Below are 26,827 nucleotides of genomic sequence, written 5' to 3'. Positions count from 1 at the left end.
ATTAATTTTCATAGTGTGTGTATAATTGTAGCAATAAGCCAGCAGTTGTCAGTTGTCACAGTCGGCAACTGTGTTGTGTGCAAATGTGTCTTTGTCATTCACCCTTGCCTGACTGTTCCTCATTATCACATTGAAAGTGCAAAGTCACTTTCATTCACACAACAAACAGTGGTGGTTTCATTTCTATTATTTTCTTTTTTTAAAGTCGAGCTTCTTCAAGCCTGACTGCAAGCAAACAACTGTCGATTCTGAAGCCCCAATTTATCAGCGGATCCCTAAGCATTCTGCACATGTTCAGATGCACTATTGCCATTTTAACCCCTTCTCTCCCCCGTCCAGTATTCAAAGCAGCTTCTGGGGCTCAAGTTGAAGCACACTGTTTAGTATAGCTTATTACTCCATTCCATTCCCATTTTTCGGATGGAAAAAGGCGAGATTGAGTGACATCAATCCACTGAGACAGGTTTGGAAAGCGGGTGGTCTCTCAGATCTACGGACCAATCAGTAAATCAATGATTTACTTGCAGGTAAAAAAATTGTGTAGGATCGGGATGAAGAGGAGTACTTGATGTCGGCTGGCTCTTGTCCTTTGTTTTAAATGCCAATGGCCAGCAAAGTCAACTCAAAACATATGCATATACTGTACAGAGAGAGACCCCTTTTCCCTCCTCACCTGCTAAGCGCAACCTACGTCTTCTCTCTCTCAACACCCCAAACACACATCTGAAAATGGGATTATAAACGGCAGGGTCTTCCAGGATTAAGAGGGCGTGGAGTGGCTTCCAAAGAGGAGGACCCGCCCGCCCCCTTTCCCAGTCACACACACACACATACATACCCTGTTTCTCCTAAAATAAGACATGGCCATAAAATAAGCCATAGCAGGATTTCTATGCATTTGCGAAATATAAGCCGTTCCCCAAAAATAAGCCATACCCCGAAAATAAGCCATAGTGACGTGGTACCTCCCATTAAAACAGCCTGGAGAGGCGTGGCTTTGCAGCGTACCGATGCGACGCGGTTAAAATAAGACATCCCCTGAAAATAAGCCATACTGTGTTTTGTTGAGCAAAAAAAAATATAAGACGGTGTCTTATTTTAGGAGAAACACGGTACACGCAGCAGGGATGTTCAGATCTGTGTCTCCAGCGCCCGAAGGGTTAAAGCAGACAGCAGGAGAATAAGGCGCGCACACGCGCGCGCACACACACACACACACACACAGAGTATACATCGGGGTGTGCAGCCAACAGCCATCCTGCACGACAGCCGGCCTCTGCGTGTCTGTGTTTGTGTGAAAGTGGGAGACGCGCGCACGCGCCACCGGGAAAGAAGGATGACCCGCCAGGGGCCGGACGCGAGGAGGTAAACAAACAATAAGACCACCCACCCCCCCGCATTCCCGCCCGCGGTGTTCTTCGCCTCCCCCGCCCCATTTCGCCCGCCTGTTCGGAACCCCAGAAAGGGTGAATTCCCCCCCCCCCGGACGGAGATTACCCGACCCCCTTGTCAATGGGGTGGAAGAAAGCTGGCTTCGCCGGCTGGAGATGGGGTCGGCGCTGGGAGTGAAGACCCCGGCCACACATACACACGCACACACACACCTTTCCTTCGCCTTCCCAAGACCTGGCTTGTTTACACGGCTAAAAGAAAAAGCCCAACCCGGATCAAGAGGGAATCCACATTGTCGGTTAGGAAATGGTAAGCATTCGGGGAGATGGGCAATTGAGGAGGGGGGGGGCTCTCATATTATATGTGTGTGTGTGTGTGAATATATATATATTTGGAGTCTCTATTGTAGTTCCCTATCCACCCACCTTAAAAGTTTACAGGGGGTGGGTGGCAAAACCGCTCACCCATCAATTTCAGGGTACGAGGTGCAATATTGTGGGGAGATGGGGAGAGCCCTTGGCTGTGGGCCAATCCTCCACCAGTGTGTTGGGGCTGGGAAGAGGGTGGGGGGAGATGAAAACAACACAAAGGGGGCAGAATTGGGACGGGAAGACTTTGTGCTCCATAGGAATTCGTTAGCTGTGATCCTGTGTCGTGCATGTTCTGTAGGGGCGTCAGGGGACAAGGGATGGGAAATCTCATCTTTATTTAGATTTAAAGTCCACCCCTTTCTTATGTTTCAAGGCAGATAGCCGCATGCGTGTGCCTTGTTTCTCTGGCAGCGTTTAATGGTCAGCATTGCTCCCATTTTACAGGTCGTAAATTAGCGAGGAGAGACAGGGGCTTGCCCAGCACCAGTACCGAGATCTGTGGCAGGGATGGGATCCGTGGCCCCGGCCCCGGGTGTAGGAACTGTGGGGATGGATAAGGACAGCAGACAACAAGATCTGGTAGAGCGCACCGTTTTGCCTTTCTCCACAAGCAAGTCCCCCAGAGTTGTGGCAGAGAAAACCCCCCAATCTCTCCTTATAGGACACCCTGGCAGGCCTGTCTAGACCACTTCCCACTCCTACGCAGGAGAATCTGTGTGAGTTGGTGGGTATGATTTACTATCAGCTGCTATATATGGTAATGTTGGTAGGGGGCATGCAGCAAAAGCGAGCATTTCTCCCCACCTCTGGAGAGTCAACAGAGGGCAGAAAGCTTATTAGATGGACAAATGACATTTGAGTGATACCTGTATGTTGGACACTGTAACCTTTCCCCCTCCTCTAGTCAGGAAATGGCTGTGATTTGGTGTGGGTTAGTGCATTCCTGGCACAATAACCCCTCCCTGTGCAGGAGAAGTGTCTGAACCTTGAGTGTTTGGGTGAAGGATCGCTGCATAAGCAGCTCCTCTCCGCAGCCACCCCAGAAATAGAAGCCTTTCAGTCTTGGAGAAAGAAACCCCTTGAAAACACAGTTGCTCAGCCTTAGCCAGAGAGGTGGCTGCATCACTCTGGCAAACTTGCATTTCCCATTTGTTTGGGTCTTTGGTGCTGTTTGGGAAGATGCGATCCCCTTGTGAATTAACCTGGCACCGAGACCGAAACCACCCTCTGTAGTAACCAGGGCTGACACCGATCGCGGCAGGAACACACCCACCCCATCTCATATCACACTGCGAATTAGCCACAGGGACTTGGTTAAATATTGAATGAGTGAAACAGGGCAGAAAGCGGAATGAAAGGAGACCCAACCTGATCAGGGGCAAAGCCTGCCGGAGGCAGCGGGTCAAAAGCTCAGCAGTGTGTGGAGGGGTGCCTGAGAATTGGGACCCCTGTGTTTGGAAGCGACACAAACAGCAGGAGTAAATGCAGTCTAGGAAGACCAAGGCTGTACATGGTGGAAGCTGGAACTTCTAGGTCCTGTTCCCAATTGCAAAGCAATTGCTGGCCTAGTGCAGGGAGACTGGGAGCAGCTCTGTGGCAGGCTGACCTAGTTTAATTTACCGGGCTGGTGGTGAATCCCATCCACTCTTCTCCCCCACCCCCCCACCCCCACCCTCACTAAAACCGATGGAAGAATCAATAGGATTTTTCTGTAACTAGAAAGCAGACACCAGAGGGGTAGATGTGCTAATCTACTCCCTCAAAGATAACAATAATAATATCTGAAGAAGTGTGCATGCACACGAAAGCTCATACTAAGAACAAACGTAGGTGGTCTCTAAGGTGCTACTGGAAGGAATTTTTTATTTTATTTTGATTTAATAATAATAATAATTTATTATTTATACCCCACCCATCTGGCTGGGTTTCCCCAGCCACTCTGGGCGGCTTCCAACAGAATGTTAAAATACAATAATCTGTTAAACATTAAAAGCTTCCCTAAACAGGGCTGCCTTCAGATGTCTCCTAAAAGTCTGGTAGTTGGTTTTCTCTTTGACATCTGGTGGGAGGGTGTTCCACAGGGCAGGTGCCACTACCGAGAAGGCCCTGCCTGGTTCCCTGTAACTTGGCTTCTCGCAGCGAGGGAACCGACAGAAGGCCCACGGCACTGGACCTCAGTGTCCGGGCAGAACGATGCGGGTGGAGACGCTCCTTCAGGAGGCATGAAGCTCAAAGCGGTACAAATTTATTGTGGCATTTCTTGAGCCCACTTTGGTCAGGTGCAAACATCATCTAATAACTTAACCAGCGGCTGGGGGCCAAGCCTGGGAACTGAGAGAGTGATGGATCAAAGGAGAAGCAAGCCAGAACTCCTAGATTTGAATGTGTGCGCCAGGTGTGCACCTTGGATCAAATTTGGATCAGGACCCACAGGCCAGTCCAGGATTTCTACCTCCAAGGGTTATTGGTAAGGACTTCGGCATGTGCCAGGGTGGGGTGGGGAGAACACAAATTTGGTCCAAGGCAGATCAGCTGCTTCTGTGTCGCTTCCTGGGCTGTTCCATTCCTCCAGGGAAGCCAGGGAGGAAGGAAGCACTTTGTGAATTGCCTAGCTACTATCTGATGTTGTTACCATTGGGAGGGAAGCGTTGCAAGTTTGGGACTGGCGTCCACCGGGTGGGAATTGTAGAGAGACTGGCCTGCAGCATCTAAAACCAAGGGGAACAGGAAGTGCAGGAACAGGAAAAACTGATTATACAGTGAAGAAAGCTTCGGCTTGGGGTGGGGGGGTAGGAAAGGAGAGAGGAGAACATATTTCAGAGGAGTTTACTCCCCAACTACAATTTCCAGCCCCCTCAAAAAACTACAGTTCACAGTATTATTTGGGGGGAAGTTATGTGTTTTTAATGTGTGGTGCGTATGCAGCCAAGACTGAGAAGGAAACAATGGTTTTGTTTTAGTTGACTGTATGCACGCACCCGTGGGAGCTTTTTTTGGCTGGAGAGCAGGGTGAAAACCGTGTGTGTGTGTGTGTGTGTGTGTGTGTGTGTCTTTGAAGCTCAGAGGCTAATGGTTTTCACAAGCCCTGATGTAGGGTGCAGTCCAGGTCTCCACGGTGTGTGGTGCATTCCACGCCCCGAGTGCTTTCCTTTTGAGCTGGACTCTTTATGTTCACGATCCACATTCCTTCATTCCCTTCCTCAGGGTGGATCCAGGAGAAAGGAATCTGGGCCCTGGGAAGGGAAAGGAGACCTGGTTGTAGAGGATTAGAACAGGGAGAAGAGAGCGCCCTAGACTTCTGCTGCGTTGTGTGCGGACGGACGGCGCATGAAAGGATTTAGAGAGTTAAGCCCTCCAAATGCATGGCAGGGAGCTTTGAGGGGGCCCCTTGTCTCCTGATGGGAAGGGGCATTAGTGGGAAGGAGCAGGGAGAAATTATTATTCATCCGGAGTCCCTCCCTGGTCTCCCCGTTTCCCCCCCTTTCTAAGCCGATTTAAAGTCAGGTGACAGATTCTTCCCCTGCAAACTTTCTAATTCCAACTTCAATGGAAGAGGAAGGAGTGGGAGGCAGACGGAGGAGTGGGAACCAGAGAAAGCACTTAGTGGTCTAATCCCCACGCCCCACCCCACCCCAACAGACCCCAAATCCTGGCTTCCACCCTCTCGGCCAAAATCACCTAGACCCACTAAAGGAGGATGCCTGTGGGCATCTGGTTGAGCACGTTTGAGAGCAGAATTCAGGACTAGATGTTCTCCGCTTAGGTCTTTATGGAGGCCCAGATTCTTTCGTCTCCTGGGTTTCCTCCCTCTCCAGTTGGAAGGGCTTGGTTGGAAAATAATGAAATCAGTTCACGGGGTAGGAAAGGACAGGTAGCTCCATGGGGCCTCATCTTTATGATAGGAGGGTGGCTGGAGCATACCCTCCAACATTTCTCTGATGAAAATAGTGACGTCCATCACCCGTGCTTTGCGTCTAGGAAAAAAGGTGCCAGTGCTAGGTACCCTTGAGTAATCCCAGAAGAAAATCCAGCAATAATAATTTTATTATTTATATCCCTGGGTTTTCCCAGCCACTCTGGGAAGCTTCCGGCATATATAAAAACATGACAAAACATTAAACATTAAAAAAAACTTCCTTCAGATGTTTTCTAAAGGTTGTATAGTTACAAAGCTCCTTGGCTCAGGGGTTGCATAACTTCATACCCTCCAACATTTCTCCGATGAAAATAGGGACTCCTAAGGAAAATTGATGGGACGCGGGTGGCGCTGTGTGTTAAACCACAGAGCCTAGGGCTTGCCGATCAGAAGGTCGGCGGTTTGAATCCCCGCAACAGGATGAGCTCCTGTTGCTCGGTCCCAGCTCCTGCCCACCTAGTCAAAGTGCAAGTAAATAAATAGGTACCACTCCAGCGGGAAGGTAAACGGCCTTCCTGTACACTGCTCGGATTTGCCAGAAGCGGCTTAGTCATGCTGGCCACATGACCCGGAAGCTGTACGCCAGCTCCCTTGGCCAGTAAAGCGAGATGAGCGCCGCAACACCAGAGTCGTTCGCGACTGGACCTAATGGTCAGGGGTCCCTTTACTTTTACCTTTAAGGAAAATTGGGACATTCCGGGATCAAATCAGAAACCGGGATGGCTTCTGTTAATCAGGGACTGTCCCTGGGAAATAGGGACACTCGGAGGGTCTGGTGTGACGGGGACCTACCATAATTTTCCACCAGGCCCGGATAGCCAGCCTTTTCCGTCAAGTCTGAAGTTAGAGCAAAACCCTCTCTCTCCCGCCTTCTTTCTGGCTCAGCAATTCTCTTTCTGTGGGAGGGAATTACCAACAGGCAAATAGCAAGACAGGCATAATAACATGTATTCTCAAAGGGGAGATCAGATAGAAAGGAGAGGCTGGTGGTATTTTTTCAAAAAATAAAAACAAACCTACTCTTGTGACCTCATGAGCCGCCACAACTGAGTCTCAGGGTCTGTGTACACGCCATGCCTTTAAAACACATTTTTCTCCCCAAAGAATACTGGGAACTGTAGTTTGTTATGGGTGCTGAGCATTGCAGCACTTCAAGGCATAAACTACAGTTCTCAGAATTATTTGAGGGGAGAAATTTATGGTGCATACGCAGCTGATCTAAGCCTCAGGAGATCTGGCAACCCTAGGCAACCCTCGTTTCATTTCCACAGTCCGTCCCCCCCACCTCCTGCCCCCAAAACACATTTCTTGTCATGAAGCCTTGACCTCTAGACACTTTTGGAAGTCATTTCACCTGATCCTGGCTGAATGTGAGAGCCAGTGAACCTTGTGTTGGCACAAAAAATGCTTCGTCATCAATTAAAGTGCAATTATTGGATCAATATCCATGTGCAGGTATGTTTTATTTTAGTAAAACTAAACTGCAAGTATTATTTGCAGTGTTCCCTGATATGCCCTCTGTGGGACGGTGGTTGGATCCAATAACCATGACGTTATTTTCTTTATGGTTTCTTTGTTTTGTACATTTATTGCCCTTCGGCAAAGTGTTCCCAGGGTGGTTTCTAGCAAAACAAAATAGCAATAAAATCGATATGAAGTTGAACACAAATAATCACCACCAAGACCCAGAAATTAAAAGCAGCTGATCGAAGCAGTTTAAAACCCACACCTTAAAGGACTCGGAGAACAAAAATATATTTGCTTGGCACTGAAAATATACAAAGGTTGGCATCCTGATTGGGGAGGGAGTTATAGAAATGGGGCGTCATTTCTGAGAAGGCCCTATGCCTTGTCATCACCCAGCTCAGCTCAGGCGCCCAGTGCTTTTTTGGGGGGGATGGGATGCAGGGGTACGCATACCCCTAAACATTTTGTGAATCTTTGTAGTTTTGTCCATTTACAGTATTTATTTTTCCTTACTTGAACTATAAAATGGTGATTTTCTGGAGTCAAAATGAGAGTACCCCTAAACATTTTTTTTAAAGCACTGGGGGTTCCTAAAGGAGAGTCTGCACTAATGACTGTTGCATTCCACTACAAATACAGTTGCTCAGACCAGCCTTCTCTTATTAACAAACAGGCACAATCATCCAAAACATAGGCAGCAAAATATAATGTTTCTTTCAGCGGAACATGTCTTCATGTTCAAAGTACCAGATTCTGGAGCCAAAGAACGAAGATGGGCCGTCCCTAACCCTAACCCTAACCCTAACCCTAACCCTAACCCTAACCCTAACATCCAATTGTGTTGGGCTGGTTGTTGTTGGGATCAGAATACTGGGGAAATTGGCAAGTCAGTTTTTACTGTTCTTTCAGAATAGCAATACCTTTTGAATAGCTAGTTGTTTTAAAATATTGCTAGCGAACAGTTTGCTTCTCTTTGGCCCATGAATACAAGACCAGATAATACTGGTGTAATTGAACATTGTGAACATTGGTTTACTGGGAGATGACCATACATTTAGTGATGTGTCTACACCACACTGGGCATTTTGTGTGCGTGGAAAAGTCACTAATTATAATGTGTATGCATATTACGGTAAATCAGATTATCATGGTGATTAATAATAACAGCAGTACTAACAATGTTACTGGTGGCGGACCAGAATGTCTGATGGTCAGAGCACTTTATTTAAAGCATATAATGAAGTATAATTACTCAACAATTGGTTCAGAGGGGTTAACTACAAACATAGTACATAGTCAGTGGAGCTAATTCCTGTGTTGTTGTGGACACATGTCTTTAGCCATGGATGAAACACGAAGTCTTAATTACCTACATTCCCTGCTTGCAAGGAGGTATAACCTTGCAGACCTTCTAATTAATTATCCACACACTTTCCCAGAGTCCATTTGCATTTAGACAAAAGACCTCCTGATTACATTTGTTGACATGGGCTGGAATAGCAAAAGGGATGTATGAAGGATCCAAGCTTCCAATGGTCGGTTGCTACTGCGATTATCTCAGAATGGAGAGCAGATTTCATCCTTGCCATCAGCCATTGGAAAGAATTTCTCCCAGGAGAAAAAGTAGCATGTGTAAAGATGGATGTGATTCCTGGCAGTCCATAGGCACAACCACGTTTGAGTCAGGCAGGTAGTAATCTGGTTGTCACTGTCTGAGGCCAAAGCAGACCGAATAGCAGGTTGCAAGCTACGCGACTGTAGTTTGATGTTTCTCAAATATTCCACACTGAAGAAGAAGAGTTTGGATTTGATATCCCGCTTTATCACTACCCGAAGGAGGCTCAAAGCGGCTCACATTCTCCTTTCCCTTCCTCCCCCACAACAAACACTCTGTGAGGTGAGTGGGGCTGAGAGACTTCAAAGAAGTGTGACTAGCCCAAGGTCACCCAGCAGCTGCATGTGGAGGAGCGGAGATGCGAACCCGGTTCACCAGATTACGAGTCTACCGCTCTTAACCCCTACACCACACTGGCTCTCATGGGGCTCGTCAACCTGGGAAGGTAGCCCATCTAGGAGAAGGAAAGCCTTCACTGCCTTGCAGCTGTTCTCATTCGTGAGAAAAGCTTTGGGAGTAAACTCCGAGGGACAGTCCATACCCGCTGCCTTGTGGGACATCTTCGGGAGAAAGAAAGGCTAAGGAGTGAACCCTACACAAATCCGGAGTGGAGTCCCTAAGGCAGTTGGATGGTGCCTTGTGCGCCTCCTTCTGGCAGCCAAGCTGGTGCAAACCTCTTGCTCTGCTTTCCTTTGGACCACATCAGAGAGGCCAAGAAGAGGGTCTTCCATACACGCTGCCCAGGCTTGCACCCTGGAGAGGTCGCTTGGGTGCCGCAAACAACATGGGATGGAATCAGCAGCAGCCTGGAAGGACTCCCAGATCAAGCATTGATTTGAATCTGGAACCTGGGCCTTCCCAGGAGCCCCAACACTGTAGCCCAGTGATCGAACATAATAATAATAATAATAATAATAATAATAATAATAATAATAATAATAATAATAATAATAATAATTAATAATAATATATTTATTCATTTATTCATTCATTCATTCATTCATTCATTCCCCACCCATCTGGCTGGGTTTCCCCAGCCACTCTGGGCGGCTTCCAACAAAAGATTAAAAATACATTAAAACATCAGTCATTAAAAACTTCCCTAAACAGGGCTGCCTTCTGTTTCAGTGTATCTGAAGAAGTGTGCATGCACACGAAAGCTCATACCAAGAACAAACTCAGTTGGTCTCTAAGGTGCTACTGGAAAGAATTTTCTATTTTGTTTCTTGACATCTGATGGGAGGGTGTTCCACAGGGAGGGTGCCACTACCAAGAAGGCCCTCTGCCTGGTTCCCTGCAACCTCACTTCTCGCAGGGAGGGAACCGCTGGAGGGCCTGCATTCACGATGGCACTCTGCATTTTCCGGAGAAGGTGGAGAGAGATGGCGGGTTCTGGAAGCTGCTTATCCTTGATGCAGCCTCCTCTGAGGGTAGGAGCTGGCGATTTATGATGGCAATCCCTCACCGGGTGCAGTGCCTCTCCAGTTGGAGAGTTAGGGAAGGGTTGCAGATGCTGTTGGTTCCCGTTATTGACCAAAGGAGGGAGAGCCGGCGTGGGAGGATCCGGGAGAGCTTTGTTCGCTTGCCTGCAGCCAGCAAATCAAGTTTCCTGTGGCAGGAAACCCCAAGCACTGCAAGTGCACTGGGGAGAGAATTCGCCAGGAAAGGTTTATTTCACATGATTCCTTTTCCGGCTTGGGGAAAGAAAAAGGAAAAAAAGAACCTAAATAACTCCAGAGCTGAACTGATTTCATTTGTTTCTTTTCCACCCGTCATGCAAAGTAAGAAAGAGAAGGGTGGAGGTAGGAGTGACCCCTGCCATTGTGATTCCACGTTAAAAGGAAAACACAAAACACGCAAGGCGGCCTTTTTTCTATTTATTGCTTTGCTTTAATGAACTCTCTGGATAAGGGAGTCAGCGTTATGTCGACAGCAGAGAGGGTGGGCAGCTGTATATTATAAATATTAAGATTCTCCTTTTAATATAGTCCCATCAATGTACACAGTGATTCACAGAGTTTCGATACAAACGAAAAAGTCTGGTTCCAGAAACCTTACAGTTTGACGGCGGAAGAGGCAATAAGGGTAGGGTTTCCATATTTCAAAAAGTAAAATTCATTTTAGGAAAATTATTGAGCTTTTTGGGGGAGACCACCCCAAAAATAGTGATTTTAAGCTTTTGGAGCCATTTTTGCACCCGAAAACCAGGACATAAGGGAAATAAATAAATAAGTGAATGGGGAGAAAGGGTGGAAAGGAGAGTCAGCAATTGTTGTTGTTGTTCAGTCGTGTCCGACTCTTCGTGACCCCATGGACCAGAGCACGCCAGGCACGCCTATCCTTCACTGCCTCTCGCAGTTTGGCCAAACTCATGTTAGTAGCTTCGAGAACACTGTCCAACCATCTCATCCTCTGTCGTCCCCTTCTCCTTGTGCCCTCCATCTTTCCCAACATCAGGGTCTTTTCTAGGTAGTCTTCTCTTCTCATGAGGTGGCCAAAGTACTGGAGCCTCAACTTCAGGATCTGTCCTTCTAGTGAGCACTCAGGGCTGATTTCTTTAAGGAGGGATAAATTTGATCTTCTTGCAGTCCATGGGACTCTGAAGAGTCTCCTACAGCACCATAATTCAAAAGCATCAATTCTTCGGCGATCAGCCTTCTTTATGGTCCAGTTCTCACTTCCGTACATTACTACTGGGAAAACCATAGCTTTAACTATACGGACCTTTGTCGGCAAGGTGATGTCTTCCAGTAGCATGTTGGACGCCTTCCGACCTGAGGGGCTCATCTTCCAGCGTCATAACTTTTATATGCCTGTTGTCTTTGTCCATGGAGTTTTCTTGGCAGGGATACTGGAGTGGCTTGCCAGTTCCTCCTCCACGTGGATCACGTTTGGTCCAAACTCTCCACTATGACCTGTCCATCTTGACCTGTCCATAGCTTCCCTGAGTAATTCAAGCCCCTTCGCCACGACAAGGCAGTGATCCATGAAGGGGGAGTCAGCAATAACAAGCCACAAATGCGACAAAATGACCATTACAGAATGCATATTGAGGCTTGTCTATTTCTGTTATCGGTAGAGATTTGTGTGTGTGGGAAAGCTAAATAGGTGCTGGGTTTGCTGTTCTGACTTCTGCTGGGAATATTTCTGATAGGCTGGAGATGAGTACAAGGAATAGGTTAGCAGGGCGGACAACGTTATATATAGATCAGGGCCCAAAAGACCTGATCCATAGGCACTTTTTGCTGCAAGAAATAAGACAATCACTAGGGGGCACTGCTGTGTCATAAGTACCATTTCCTCTTTCAACATCCCCCCCCCAAAAAAAAAACCCACACTCACTTGCAGAGGGTCTGTTTTTGGTGGTTGCAGGTACGGAGGAAAACAGCACAGGCTTCCGGTGAATAATTGCTGGTTTTGTATTTCCAAACAAGATTCTTCACATGGAAACGATGCCTTATGAGGAACGGCTTAGGGAGCTGGGTATGTTTAGCCTGGAGAAGAAGGTTAAGGGGTGATATGATAGCCATGTTCAAATACCGTATATAAAAGGATGTCATATAGAGGAGGGAGAAAGGTTGTTTTCTGCTGCTCCAGAGAAGCGGACACGGGGCAATGGATTCAAACTACAAGAAAGAAGATTCCACCTAAACATTAGGAAGAACTTCCTGGCAGTGAGAGCTGTTGGACAGTGGAATTTGCTGCCAAGGAGTGTGGTGGAGTCTCCTTCTTTGGAGGTCTTTAAGCGGAGGCTTGACAACCATCTGTCAGGAATGCTTTGATGGTGTTTCCTGCTTGGCAGGGGGTTGGACTGGATGGCCCTTGTGGTCTCTTCCAACTCTGATTCTATGACTCTCAGCCTCAAAATACCAGTTATAGACCTGGGTTAGCACAAGGCACACCACCAACACAAGTGATCAGGAATAACTTCTTAAATCCAACCCCCTGCCTGAAATCTTGGGAGAGCTGCTGCCAGCCAGTGTGGACAATGCTGAGCTAGATGGACCAACAGCCTGACTCAGGCTGGGTACACACATTACCGCTTCCTCTGGCTCCAGCACGCGCTCTCGCCGCTGGTGTTTGATGCCAAGTGCGCAGGGCGTTGGCCGTGAGGGTGTGCATTTCAAGCAGCCACTGTCCATGCGCAGAGGACAGCTTCAGTGAATTTGGCGCAGGGAAACGCATCGGGTAATGAGCATTGGGCGAAGGCCTCTCCACCGCCTCTTTGATGTGAACAGCAGCGTAAAAAAAGCTAATTTCAATGTGGGAAGGAGGAGGGAAATGCCCCTTCTACCAAGAATGTGCACATAGCCTCAGTAGAAACCCTTTTCCTATGTCCCTATAACGATAGTCCCACCCACGACAGGCGGGGGGGGGTCTGCTTCCTCCCTTTGCCCTGATGGGGCTCAGGCTCCCATCTCCTGTTTTGCAACCCCTCTGTATAGCGAGGCACAGTAGGAGGCAGCTGTTGGGGTGTGTCTGTCCTTGTTTTATGTCCTGGCTGCCTGTCAAAAGAGTATTTTTCTTCCTGGGTGGGTTGTGAACCCTTCTGCCAGGAGGGCTGTGGGGGCTCTCCGCAGACCTCCTGCCCAGGGAGCTATGTGGGCGGGGAGTTGCGTGGGCTCCTCTTTGTTTCCCATACATGTGTTGTGCTCCAGTGGTGACTGTCAGGAGCAGAGCAGGATTCGAACCCTTGCCTTCAGAACTTTGAGTGGTGGGTTCATTGCAGACTGGGGGTGATGGATTGGGAACAGCGTGTGTGTTAAGGCCAGGGGTCACCGTCCCTCAGACCATGTGTGGGGCCAGACTATATTTTTTTTGGGGGGGGGGAAATGAACAAATTCCTATGCCCCACAAATAACCCAGAGATGCATTTTAAATAAAAGGACACATTCTACTCATATAAAAACACCAGGCAGGCCCCACAAATAACCCAGAGATGCATTTTAAATAAAAGGACACATTCTACTCATGTAAAAACACTCTGATTCCCGGACCGTCCGCGGGCTGGATTGAGAAGGCGATTGGGCTGCATCCGGCTTGCGGGCCTTAGGTTGCCTACCCCTGGTTCAGGCCATGTCCCCTTTGTGAATTCAGTTGCTCTGTCTTTCCGTATGCGAGTGGCATATGAGCTTCAGCACCACCCTTGACTACAGTGGTACTCAAACAACTTGGAACCCAAACACTGCAAACCAGGAAGTGTTCCGATTTGCGAACTTTTTTCAGAAGCTGAGCACGCTCCATTTTGAGTGTTACGCTGAGGTCTGTCTGTTTTTGCTATTTATTTTGCGTTTTTGCGGCTCTTTTTTTTCTTCTTTTTCTGACTGTGTGTAACCTAGTTCACCTACTGATTGATTGATTGATTGTGTGACTGTGGCATCAGTGGAGCCTCGGGTTACATTGCCTTCGGTTTACATCACCCTCGGCTTGGGACCGGCGCAAACCCGGATGTACCGGAACAGGTTACTTCCAGGTTTGCACACACGCAGAAGTGCTAAATCGCACCGCGCACACAGACGCAACACTTTGGGTTGTGGCGTATTCTGGTTGCGGCGGGGCCTCCGGAATGGATTCCCGCCGTAACCTGAAGTTCCACTGTACATTGTTTACTGCTTTCATTTTATGGATCAATGGTCTCATTAGATAGTAAAATTCATGTTAAATGGCTGTTTTAGGGGTTGTTTTTGAAAGTCTGGAACGGATTAATCCATTTTGCATTACTTTCCATGGGAAAAGAGTGCCTTGGTTTTGGAATGCTTTGGTTTTCCGAACGGACTTCCAGAATGGATTAAGTTTGAGAACCAAGGTACCACTGGAAACACCGCGATTTTTACTCTGTCTTGGGATTTCCCGTGTTGTGTGCACTTTCCTCTCCCCTCCAGAGCGCATGTCTTCAGAGCAAAGCAGTGGCATATCTCTCTCTCACCCCTGACACAAATGTTCTGTTTAGCATCCGGCCTGAAGAAGTGTTCAGTGTAAGTCAAAAGCTTGCTTGCCACATCAAAAACTTTGGTTGTTCCTGTCGTAGCATGGGGAAAGCGATTCAGCAAGTGATTTCAGCTTTCTGACATAGCAGGCAGGAGACGGCTTCTTCACGTAACACTCTTTATTCAGGCAAACAAGACTGGGGAACTGAGGAGAGGGAAGCTACATTTATAGGGACAGAAGACTGGCTAGAAAGGATACATTTTGGAGGGAACAATCTCAAGCAGTCACAAAGCTGCCTTTTGGTGGGAACCAATAAGACTAAGGATCCAAATGCAGCAACTTGAATGAAGCAATAGTAGCTGTTCCTTCTGGAACAGGAAGGCAGTTACTTTCCCCTAATGTGAATACAGACAATAGTAATACAGATATGATAACCCTTGAATCAATACACAACACCTCCTAAGAAAGGCGTTATTTGCAGCCCGTGCTAAAGAAGAGGATATCAAAGACCTGAGTTCCAGAACCAGACATTAGCAGACCTGCCCGTCCTGTGCTGTTCTTGGCTGTAAAAATATTGGCATCAGACTGGAAGCAATGTTCTGTTCTTTGGGATTGGGGAGTGACCTGTGGGAATACATGGTTTCTGATTCTCTGTTCCCCTGCATTCTTTCACAATAGCAATGTGCCAGCATGTGAAATGTGCAGTGCAGCACGGGCCACAGAGGTTTTCTATCTAACTTATCCCTGGTGTCCCATATCCAGAAGTACCTTTTTAAAAAAAATTAAATTAATATTCTATTATTACACTTTTTAAAGCCAAAATCAATGTACAAGCTTGCTTGTCAAGTTAAAGTTGCTTAAGATCCTAGCCTGTACTTGTTTGTATAATATTCAATACTTCAGAAAGGTCTTAGATTTTTACAACTCCAAAAGATTTATTATTTTGAAAAGAAATAAAAGCTATATATCCATGCACGTTCCAAGAAATGGATTTCATAAAAAAACCAAATAATTTACTTACTTTCTGCTCAATTCTGTGTACTTTTCAGACCAGCCAGCCCCATCCCCCCGCCCAGCATGTCACCCAGCCACACACAAAGATTTTAATTCCCAAGTTCTTCTCCCCTCCTCATCCCAGAAGCTTCAGCCACAGAGAGTAGGGGGTTTGTCGCAGGTCCTGGAGAGATCAAGCTAGTTACTGGAGACGAGGGCAGTGTGTTGCAAAATATTGCAGGGAGTTTGGCAGGGCATCCTGTGGGCCATTTGGGGGGGGCAGGCTGCTAATGGATCAGAACTGAGAAACAGATCATGATGCTGAAGGGAAATTAGATGATAGATCGAACTCCCTCCTGCCTTAAAAAGTGTGACGTGTTTTCTCTCTTACAGGTGTATTCATGCAGCCCTACCTGGCAATATAGCTTGGGAATTTCTACATGCAAGGCAGATGTTCTGCCTCCGAGATGCAGCTCTTCCCCAAGCTGTTGCTTCTGAGCTAAAAACAGCACCATTCATAACATGCTTTAAGGCATTCACAGCCATATCCGGTAGCTGAGCCCAAAGGATAGGCTTGCGCTGAAATTTATCTGATTAATTGATCAATACGTCTTCCTAAAATTGCATCGCAGCCCTAGTAAGAATTACCGAGCACAAGAAGTTCTTTGAATCCTTGAGTTGTGTTAGATAAATGATTAGTAATAATATTTTTTTAATTAAAAAAATAACACTATGCCCATGGTGTTGTTAACTCGAGTCAGCTTGAAAGCTTGATTTTCCCTGGGAAGGTGGCAAGGTGGAAATGGGCAGAAGGATGGTTCTTTCAAGAATTCTGTGGTTTTGATTGGGCTGAGATGTTGTTGTTGTTGTTCAGTCGTTCAGTCATGTCCGACTCTTCGTGACCCCATGGACCAGAGCACGCCAGGCACGCCTATCCTTCACTGCCTCCTGCAGTTTGGCCAAACTCATGTTAGTAGCTTCGAGAACACTGGCAACCATCTCATCCTCTGTCGTCCCCTTCTCCTTGTGCCCTCCATCTTTCCCAACATCAGGGTCTTTTCTAGGGAGTCTTCTCTTCTCATGAGGTGGCCAAAGTACTGGAGCCTCAACTTCAGGATCTGTCTTTCTAGTGAGCACTCAGGGCTGATTTCTTTGAGAATGGATAGGTTTGATCTTCTTGCAGTCCATGGGACTCTCAAGAGTCTCCTCCAGCACCATAATTCAAAAGCATCAATTCTTCGGCGGTCAGCCTTCTTTATGGTCCAGCTCTCACTTCCGTACATTACTACTGGGAAAACCATAGCTTTAACTATACGGACCTTTGTCGGCAAGGTGATGTCTTTGCTTTTTAAGATGCTGTCTAGGTTTGTCATTGCTTTTCTCCCAAGAAGCAGGCATCTTCTAATTTCGTGACTGCTGTCACCATCTGCAGTGATCATGGCCGAAACTCTCTTTCTCCCTCCCTCCCTCTCTCGGTAACACACTTTGCTGCGCAACAATCTGCTGTTGTGAGAATGCGGCAGGAACAACACCAACCATATGTCCCTTGTTATACCAGTTCTTTTGAAATAAATGGCAGGTCTTTTGTGAAAGGGGTCAGACAACCACTAGATGGAGCGCGAAGCTGAAGAGAGAGATTATGGGCGGTCACTCTGGGGAAGCTGTGGGGCCCTTTGGCTCAGGCTCTCTGCTTCTACCTGCAGGGCAGGGAGCCAGGAATGTGCGGAATCTGATCTCATCCCAGGCTAAGACAAACACAGGGCAGCAGTACCAGAGCTGGGCTGTACCACCCCCTGGGACAGAGGGGTGGGATGGGGCTGGGAGCGGGGACTGAGCTGGGAGGGGGGGTGCTCAAGGGTTTGTGGGATGAAAAGGTGTCTGGATTCACAAGGTGGTGCAGATTATGGGCATATCTCACAAGCCTGTTAACATGTTTGACGTTTTGTTATGTTTTAACAGGTGCTCGAAGCCGCCCAGAGTAGCTGGGGAAACCCAGCCAGATGGGCAGGGTATAAATAATAAAATTATGTTTGTTTTAGTTTTTTGTGTTTTTTCCTGTTTCTCCTTTTTATTCCCCCCCCCCCCAATATCTTATGTATTCTTGGTTATTTATCGTTAAAGATTTCTTTTTTTTTGTAATCTGAGTTGTCTATATTTACAGTGGTACCTCTGGTTGCGGACACGATCCATTCCGGGGTGCCATTCGCACCCCGAAAAGTCAGCATTCAGAGTGGCGCTTCTGCGCAAGCGCGAAGCGCGCATAACTCTTCTGCGCATGCGCGAAGCGCGCATAACTCTTCTGCGCATGCGCGAACCGTGCAGAACGCTTCTGCGCATGCGCGCGCGGTCGAAACCTGGTAAACACTTCCGGGTTTGCCGTGTTCTTAACATGAAAAAACGCAGCCTGAAGTGGCCGTGACCCGAGGTATGACTGTATTGGTATTTGTTTAAAGCAAAATACGTTTTTTAAAATAAATAAATAAATAATAATAAAATTATTATTAATTATTGTTAGGTTACCCATTGATTTATGGTGCATTGGTGCTTGTCCTAAGGTGAAGGGGGGGCTTTTATCTCAAGGCACCAAGTTCAAATCCCACCTTTGGCTGGGAAATCGGGGGGGGGGGGAGGCTGTTGCCAATGGTCTGATTTGGTATAGGGCAGATTCCTACATTCCTCTCCTATATGCTGATGCCACGTGTATGGTATCAATTTATAATCTGTGTACATGGCCTGGTTCCTGCAGGCAGCAAAAAGAAGTCCCAAGCAGCAGTGGTTAAGAGCGGTAGACTCGTAATCTGGGGAACCGGGTTCGTGTCTCCACTCCTCCACATGCAGCTGCTGGGTGACCTTGGGCTAGTCACACTTCTCTGAAGTCTCTCAGCCCCGCTCACCTCACAGAGTGTTTGTTGTGGGGGAGGAAGGGAAAGGAGAATGTGAGCCGCTTTGAGACTCCTTCAGGTAGTGAAAAGCGGGATATCAAATCCAAACTCTTCTTCTTCTAACCTACCTTACAGGGCTGTTGTGAGGATAGAAAAGAAGGTGGAGGGTGGAGGGAGAGCAGGACTCATGAACTGCTTGGAGGAAAGGCAGGATGATAACTTGATAAATAGGTATATTGGATTGCATCACCGTGAGGGTGGCATTTTAAGCATAATTCCCTGGGTATATAAATGAATCTACGCTGCAAGCAAGCAGCACAACAGGGAGAAAAAACAAAATCGAAAATTCTTTCTAGTAGCACCTTAGAGACCAACTGAGTTTGTTCCTGGTATGAGCTTTCGTGTGCATGCACACTTCTTCAGATACACTGAAACAGAAGTCACCAGATCCTTAAATATAGTGGGGGAGTGGGGAGGGGTATTACTCAGAAGGGTGGTGGGAATGGGTGATAGGCTGATAAGTGTGGAAAACCTGTTGACGACTCTAAACGGCTGCAATTAGTCTTGCAGGGAAAGGCAAGGGGTGAGATGGCTAAAGATGGCTTTGTTATGTATAATGAGATAAGATTCTTATCTCATTAGAGTGGTACCCCGCTAGACGAATGCTTCGCTAGACGAAAAACTCGCTAGACGAAAGCATTCGTCTAGCGGGAGGCTGCCCCGCTAGACGAAAAAGTCTATGGGGCTGCCTCGCAAGACGAAAAAATTTCGTCTTTTTTTTTTTTTTGTTTTGCGGAGCGCGGCTCCCATTGCCGCTCCGCAAGACGAAAACCCCGCTAGACGAAAATTTTCGCGGGACGAATTATTTTCGTCTAGCGGGGCACCACTGTATACATAACAAAGCCATCTTTAGCCATCTCACCCCTTGCCTTTCCCTGCAAGACTAATTGCAGCCGTTTAGAGTCGTCAACAGGTTTTCCACACTTATCAGCCTATCACCCATTCCCACCACCCTTCTGAGTAATACCCCTCCCCACTCCCCCACTATATTTAAGGATCTGGTGACTTCTGTTTCAGTGTATCTGAAGAAGTGTGCATGCACACGAAAGCTCATACCAGGAACAAACTCAGTTGGTCTCTAAGGTGCTACTAGAAAGAATTTTCGATTTTGTTTTGACTATGGCAGACCAACACGGCTACCCACCTGTAACTGAAACAGGGAGAAAGCTAGTGTGGAACCTCTACCCTTGTTGTTGTTTAGTCATGTCCGACTCTTCGTGACCCCCTGGACCAGAGCACGCCAGGCACTCCTGTCTTCCGCTGCCTCCCGCAGTTTGGTCAGACTCATGTTGGTAGCTTCGAGAACACTGTCCAACCATCTCATCCTCTGTCGTCCCCTTCTCCTTGTGCCCTCCATCTTTCCCAACATCAGGGTCTTTTCTAGGGAGTCTTCTCTTCTCATGAGGTGGCCAAAGTATTGGAGCCTCAGCTTCAGGATCTGTCCTTCCAGTGAGAACTCAGGGCTGCTTTCCTTCAGAATGGATAGGTTTGATCTTCTTGCAGTCCGTGGGACTCTCAGGAGTCTCCTCCAGCACCATAATTCAAAAGCATCATTTCTTCGCCAATCAGCCTTCTTTATGGTCCAGCTCTCACTTCCGTACATTACTACTGCCACATAAAGGCACATCAGATGTTGCAAACCACAAGCAAAAACTAAATGCAGCGTTAAAGCTTCTTGTTCATCTGGGAGAACACAATACATCCCCCCACCTCTGGTCTGAAATGGTCCAGTCCAGAATTCTACCTGTTGATTCATCCTGCAAAATATGTTAAAGGGCTCTCACCTCCCAAGTTTCCTCCTTGAATACAAATGGGTAGCACAACAGCATGCAGGAAGCTACAAACCAGCCAGAGCTACAACCACCTCATTTGGAGGTGTAAGCTGATGAAAATCAGGAACTTTTCCCCCTCCAGGAATTATTCCTCAATGCAATTGTTGCAGGAGCATCTCTGAATGCAGACATTAAATCAGTCTTCAGAACTAATCTGTGAACTCAGATTTTACACAGTGTGAGCTAAACAATGGCTAGGGTTGGGCAGTGGGGGTGCTGTGTGTGTGTCATAGCTGTCAACTTTTCTCTTTTTTTAAGGGAAATTCCCTTATTCCGAATAGGATTCCTCGCAAGAAAAGGGAAAAGTTGACCGCTATGGTGTGTGTGTGTGTGTGTGTGTGTGTGTGTGTGTGTTTAAGGGTTTGGGGAAGAGGGTTATTACTTGGCTTCTACATCCATTAATGTGTGTGTTATAACACTGTGTGTTAGGTAAAGGTAAAGGGACCCCTGACCATCAGGTCCAGTCGTGTCCGACTCTGGGGTTGCGGCGCTCATCTCGCTCTATAGGCCAAGGGAGCCGGCGTTTGTCCACAGACAGCTTCCGGGTCATGTGGCCAGCATGACAAAGCCGCTTCTGGCGAACCAGAGCAATGCACGGAAACGCCGTTTACCTTCCCGCTGGAGCGGTCCCTATTTATCTACTTGCACTTTGATGTGCTTTCGAACTGCTAGGTGGGCAGGAGCTGGGACCGAGCAACGGGAGCTCACCCCGTGGCAGGGATTCGAACCTCCGACCTTCTGATCAGCAAGCCCGCCTAGGCTCTGTGGTTTAACCCACAGCGCCACCTGGGTCCCAACACTGTGTGTTACCTCACTGTATATCCGCTGCCTGTTTGCCCATATGTGTTTTGTGCCTCCATCCTTTTGGAAGGGATGAACTGCCTTGGGTTGTGTTAACTATGCAGAGGTGGCCACTAGTTCCTTTCAGCTGTTGGACTACAACTCTCCTCAACTACTGGTCAGGGATGATGGGAACTGTAGTCCATCAACATCTGGCAGACACCATGTCCACCACCCGCCCCCCCCCAACCAGATTATTGATCATAGAGTGTTGTGTCCCGTCCCCAGTCCCTATGGAGGTGATGGCCCCGCTGCTGCCCCCTCCTGGCCGGGGGGGGGGAGGAGCCTTAGTTGCGGTTGGCTAGTTGTCCTTCTTGGGAGAAAAGCAATGACAAACCTAGACAGCATCTTAAAAAGCAAATACATCACCATGCCGACAAAGGTCCGTATAGTTAAAGCTATGGTTTTCTCAGTAGTAATGTACGGAAGTGAGAGCTGGACCATAAAGAAGGCTGATCGCCGAAGAATTGATGCTTTTGAATTATGGTGCTGGAGGAGACTCTTGAGAGTCCCATGGACTGCAAGAAGATCAAATCTATCCATTCTTAAAGAAATCAGCCCTGAGTGCTCACAAGAAGGACAGATCCTGAAGTTGAGGCTCCAGTACTTTGGCCACCTCATGAGAAAGAGAAGACTCCCTAGAAAAGACCCTGATGTTGGGAAATATGGAGGGCACAAGGAGCAGGGGACGACAGAGGACAAGATGGTTGGACAGTGTTCTCGAAGCTACTAGCATGAGTTTGGCCAAACTGCGAGAGGCAGTGAAGGATAGGCGTGCCTGGCCTGCCTGACACGACTGAACAACAACAATGATGTCCTTCTCAAGGGTGCTTCTGAGCACGTGAAGAGCGTCCTTTTTGCCCACTAGGTGATCTCAGGCCACCCGCGCACCCATGCCCGTCTGGGGTGAAAGAAGAAAGGCTTCCCCTCCCCAAAGGATCTGCCGACACCCCCTCCCCCTTTCCCAAATCCCCTCCCCCCACTTGCCTGCCAGCCTCTGCGCTCGGCCAGCCCGCGGCAAGGCGAGGGTTAACAGGTGTGGCCCCTCCCCCCCCCCGGCTGCCTTTGGCGGCGCCTTCTTCTTCTCCGCAGGCAGTTCGGGTTCGGCCAGCGCTGCTGCTGCCGTTGGCCCGTTTTGGGGAGCCGGTCTCCTCCCTAACTTCGCCCCCGATCAGCCAAGATAGGAGCGAGGTGAGGGCGCGCTTCGGCAAGGCGGGGGCGCGCGTCGCGGGGGAGGCGGGCAGTTAGAGTCGCCCAAAGTTCGGGCAAGTTTGCAAAAGTTTTTTTGGGGGGGGAGCGACGGGGCAGGAGGGCGATCCCAGCCGCTTCCAGGGGGGCAGGGAACCCAACACACACCCCCAACTTCTTTCGGGGATGGAAGCTCCTGGTTAAAGCCCCACTTTCCCTTTTTCTGCTTTGTTTCCTGATCTGCAAGCCGCCAGGCGGGGGTGTTGTTTGCTCCGGCCGGGGGAGGGGGGCGGCGCAGGGGGAGCCTAAGTTGGGGGATGTCTCTCTCACGAGGCTGGCCCCCGGAGCCTGATCTAAGGTGACCCCCCCCAGGCGAAGCGGCACGGGGTGGGGGGGGGTGGGCGCATTGGAAACTTTGGAGAAGCTGCTGGCGGGTGTTTCCCACGAAGGTGCCGCTTCCAGGTGGGGAGAGCGGGGAGAGGGGTCGGCGCTGGAGGAGAAAGAGCGTGCTCCGATTTGCTGTGAGCTGAGCACGGGACGAGGGTCCTTCCTTTTGAACCTTAAAAGTATTTATTTGGCTTTGGAAGGAATTGGCCGCACCTTTCTGTCCTTCGAAAACGCAGCAGGGAAACTTGGGGGGAGGAGATGCTTCGGTCCTGTGCACATTATCCCCCCAGTGAGGTCCCACTGAACTCTGGGGGAGAGTTCCGAGTAGACGCGTGTCTTTCATGGCAGGGTTTCTCAGAATGGGTGTGGGAGAGAAACCCAGGCAGATGGGATTGTTATTTAAAACAAGCCTGGAAATATCCCCGATGCCTGATCGCGGAGGCATTTAAAATGTAATGATGGCACTGCTTCTGTTCCAAACACTAATTACTTTGTTGCACATTAATTTTATGTATAGACTTGGCATAGCTTTGTGGCTGTAAGAGACTAACTATGAATCAAAAAGTCCTGGGTTTGAATCATGCATGCCTTTGCCATCAACTCACCAGGTGGCAAGCAGCTCTCTCCCAGCTTCAGCCCCCATTCCTCTTCTGCAGTATGGCTAGAGATAGAATCATAGAGTTGGAAGGGACCACGAGGATCATCTAGTCCAACCCCCTGCAATGCAGGAATCTTTCACCCAGTGCAAAGCGACCCTGAGATTAAGAGTCTCATGCTCTACCAACTGAGCTATCTGTGAGTAATAATGATGCTCACCTTTACTTTACCCAAAAAAAAAAAAAATCCTTCCAGTAGCACCTTAGACACCAACTAAGTTTGTTCTTGGTATGAGCTTTCGTGTGCATGCACACTTCTTCAGATACACTGAAACAGAAATCACCAGACCCTTATATATAGTCAAAACAAAATAAAAAGCACATGAAAGCTCATGCCAAGAACAAACATAGTTGGTCTCTAAGGTGATACTGGAAGGAATTTTTTTATTTTTTATTTTGTTTTGACTATGGTAGACTAACACAGCTACCTACCTGTAACTGGAACTACTTTACAAAGTTGTTGTAAATATCACAAGGGTTTTTGAGCATGCAAAAACGCTACATAAATGCCAGGGATAACTACTGTGCTTCTGTACAATTCTGAGGTAGGACACTAGCCACCCCATTGCACAGGTGAGGAAAACTGACGGTAAGAGAGATCCCAGTTTGTTCCAGACCTACTGAATGAGTTATTGGCTTAAAAAGGGACTTGAACCCCAGGTTCATTGCCAACCCAATATGACCCAGTGAAGAGAGACAAAGTACTGTACATGATGTCTTGCATGATTTCACCTTCTTGCCACATGAGAAAAACTGTGGTGTAAGTGGTTAGAGTGTCAGGCTAAGATTGGGGAGACCCAGGTTCAAGTTCTCCCTCAGCCATGAAGCTTGCAGGGGGGCCTTGAGTGAACAATTGAGCTGGCTAGAGTAAGGAGGGCTGTGGAATATGGAGGAAAAATGTGAAATAGTGCTTCATTTCTGGCATTAGTGTAACTGGGAGGTTAAGAGTGGTAGACTCGTTATCTGGGGAACCGGGTTCGTGTCTCCGCTCCTCCACATGCAGCTGCTGGGTGACCTTGGGCTAGTCACACTTCTCTGAAGTCTCTCAGCCCCACTCACCTCACAGAGTGTTTGTTGTGGGGGAGGAAGGGAAAGGAGAATGTTAGCCGCTTTGAGACTCCTTCGGGTAGTGAAAAGCGGGATATCAAATCCAAACTCTTCTTCTTCTTCTTCTTCTTAGAAATCTCCTGCTTTGGCTTGAAATCCTCTTTCTCTGTAATGTGTGGTGGAGCCTGATTGTGGCGGTGATGCCGATTGTGGCACCCGTGCTCAGAGGCGCTCTGCCTGCTGCCTGCTTTGTGTGTTCAAGGGTGAGCCCAGGTATTGAAAAAGAGTCCTGGGGCCGAGTCCTGGCTCAAACAAAGCTGTGTCTGGAAGCCAGGATTCCTGGATGGTATATTTTGCTCTCGGAGACGATTCCATGGTGGAAATTAATGCTTTAAGAGGCACGATCTAGGGTGGAGGGTTTGCAGGAAATTGCTACCTTGCTGACTGTGGAAGATACGTTTTGGCCTGCCCATTTTGACTCTTGTCTGGGGATTAGGTGAACCTTTGCCTCAGGCAGGCAGCCAAGATGACGTGACCAGGTGTTGCAAGGATTTCCGGGGAAGGGCTCCACCTGCTGAACTCTGCCCTTGCATCACAATCCCAGCTCATAAAATGCTGGGTTCTCTTCCTTCCCCCCCCCCCTATTTCTCTTTCTCTTTCCTGTCCTCCTCCTCAAACTTACCTGGAATTTAACAACCCCCCCCCCAAGCTACTGTTCTCTTGGTCTCAACCTTGATTTGCTCTTTTGTTTCGAGAATGAGCCAGTGGTAAGAGTTTCAGAACCCTGCAGGCCTGGGTTCAGCCCCCCCCCTTTGGCTTTCTCCATTTCTGCATATGTAAAACGGGAATGTTAAACAAGGATGAATTGGATGGGGGGAAAGCCATACAGTCACCCAAGTGAGAAAATAGTAAAGAAAGGGATCCCTGGCCGTTAAGTCCAGTCGCGGACAACTCTGGGGTTGCGATGCTCATCTCGCTTTACTGGCCAAGGGAGCTGGCGTTTGTCCGCAGACAGCGTCCGGGTCATGTGGCCAGCGTGACTACCGGTAAATTCCAAGCCTGTGCCAAGGCTGATTATATTCTATGACCCTCCATCATGTGTGCAGAGGGCCTGGTGCTTAGACCACAGGCTGGTAAAGGTAAAGGGACCCCTGACCATTAGGTCCAGTCATGTCCGACTCTGGGGTTGCGGCGCTCATCTCGCGTTACTGGCCGAGGGAGCCGGCGTACAGCTTCTGGGTCATGTGGCCAGCATGACTAAGCCGCTTCTGGCGAACCAGAGCAGCACATGGAAACAGCGTTTACCTTCCCGCCGGAGTGGTACCTATTTATCTACTTGCACTTTGACGTGCTTTCGAACTGCTAGGTTGGCAGGAGCTGGGACCGAGCAACAGGAGCTCACCCCGGCGCGGGGATTCGAACCGCCGACCTTCTGATTGGCAAGCCCTAGGCTCAGTGGTTTAACCTACAGCGCCGCAAGAAGCCCCAAATGCCCCCTTTCCAGCCGCACATGAGAGAGTCGGAGTCTTGAGCAGAGTGGAAAAGCGTGTTTTCATCGGGGCATTGGAAGCTGCCTCATAACTGAGTCACACTGATCAGTCCATGTGACTCAGTATTCTTGATACTGATGGGTAGCGACTCTCTAGCGATTTTAATCTTTCCCAGCCCTACCCAAAGATGCCAGGGTTTGAAAGTGTGCCTGCTCTGCCCCTGAGCTACGGCGCCCTCTGCTGCAGGATAGATGACTTTGCGGGTGGAGAGTCTCTCAGGTAAGGAGAGGGGGCAGGCAGGTCCACTAATGTGCTCTTTCTCAAAGCACCACAAAGTTCTGGATCTACACCAGGCTGTCACCTTGAACCCTCAGCAAACCACACACACACACACACATCCAGTCCTGGACATTTTATTTCAGGAGAAAAAGTTCTGCAAAGCAATAGAATATATGGGGAGCTGGTGTGCTGTCAGCACTCAGTTTGGGTTTGCTTGGCTCAGGTTTGCTTGTTGCTGTTGTTTTTACCACAGGGTACATGCAACAGCCCTGCCTTATTCCTCCCTGTCTCACAGCAGATCCCTCCCTCCTCCACTCCCTGGGAACAGGGAGCCGGCAGCAGTGGCTGGGAGGGGTAGCGAGAAAGGTGTTGACACTAAACAGTCATAGCAAAGGAATTGGCTGCGGCAGTTTCAAGAGCCTAGGGCAGGGAAGGGGGAGAGGAGAGGAGAGACTGGCAGAGCCTCTGTGCCACCTGTCCCCTT

General features: G+C 48.4%; 1 protein-coding gene across 4 annotated transcripts in view; it reads left to right on the top strand.

The window, feature by feature from the left end:
- Positions 1–1,239: 1,239 nt before the first annotated feature.
- The window catches only part of CCDC120 (coiled-coil domain containing 120), a 40,321-nt gene continuing 14,733 nt past the window's right edge, over positions 1,240–26,827 (top strand). For all 4 annotated transcript variants that reach the window (XM_033173472.1, XM_033173470.1, XM_033173471.1 and 1 more), the window contains exon 1: positions 1,240–1,365. The gene's annotated coding sequence lies outside the window, so the exon portion shown is untranslated. The remainder of the gene's footprint in view (positions 1,366–26,827) is intronic.

Source organism: Lacerta agilis, chromosome 16 (assembly GCF_009819535.1).
Source record: "Lacerta agilis isolate rLacAgi1 chromosome 16, rLacAgi1.pri, whole genome shotgun sequence".
Classification (NCBI taxonomy): domain Eukaryota; kingdom Metazoa; phylum Chordata; class Lepidosauria; order Squamata; family Lacertidae; genus Lacerta; species Lacerta agilis.
Note: the sequence above shows the minus strand (reverse complement) of the source record. Positions and strands in the feature narration are given on the sequence as shown.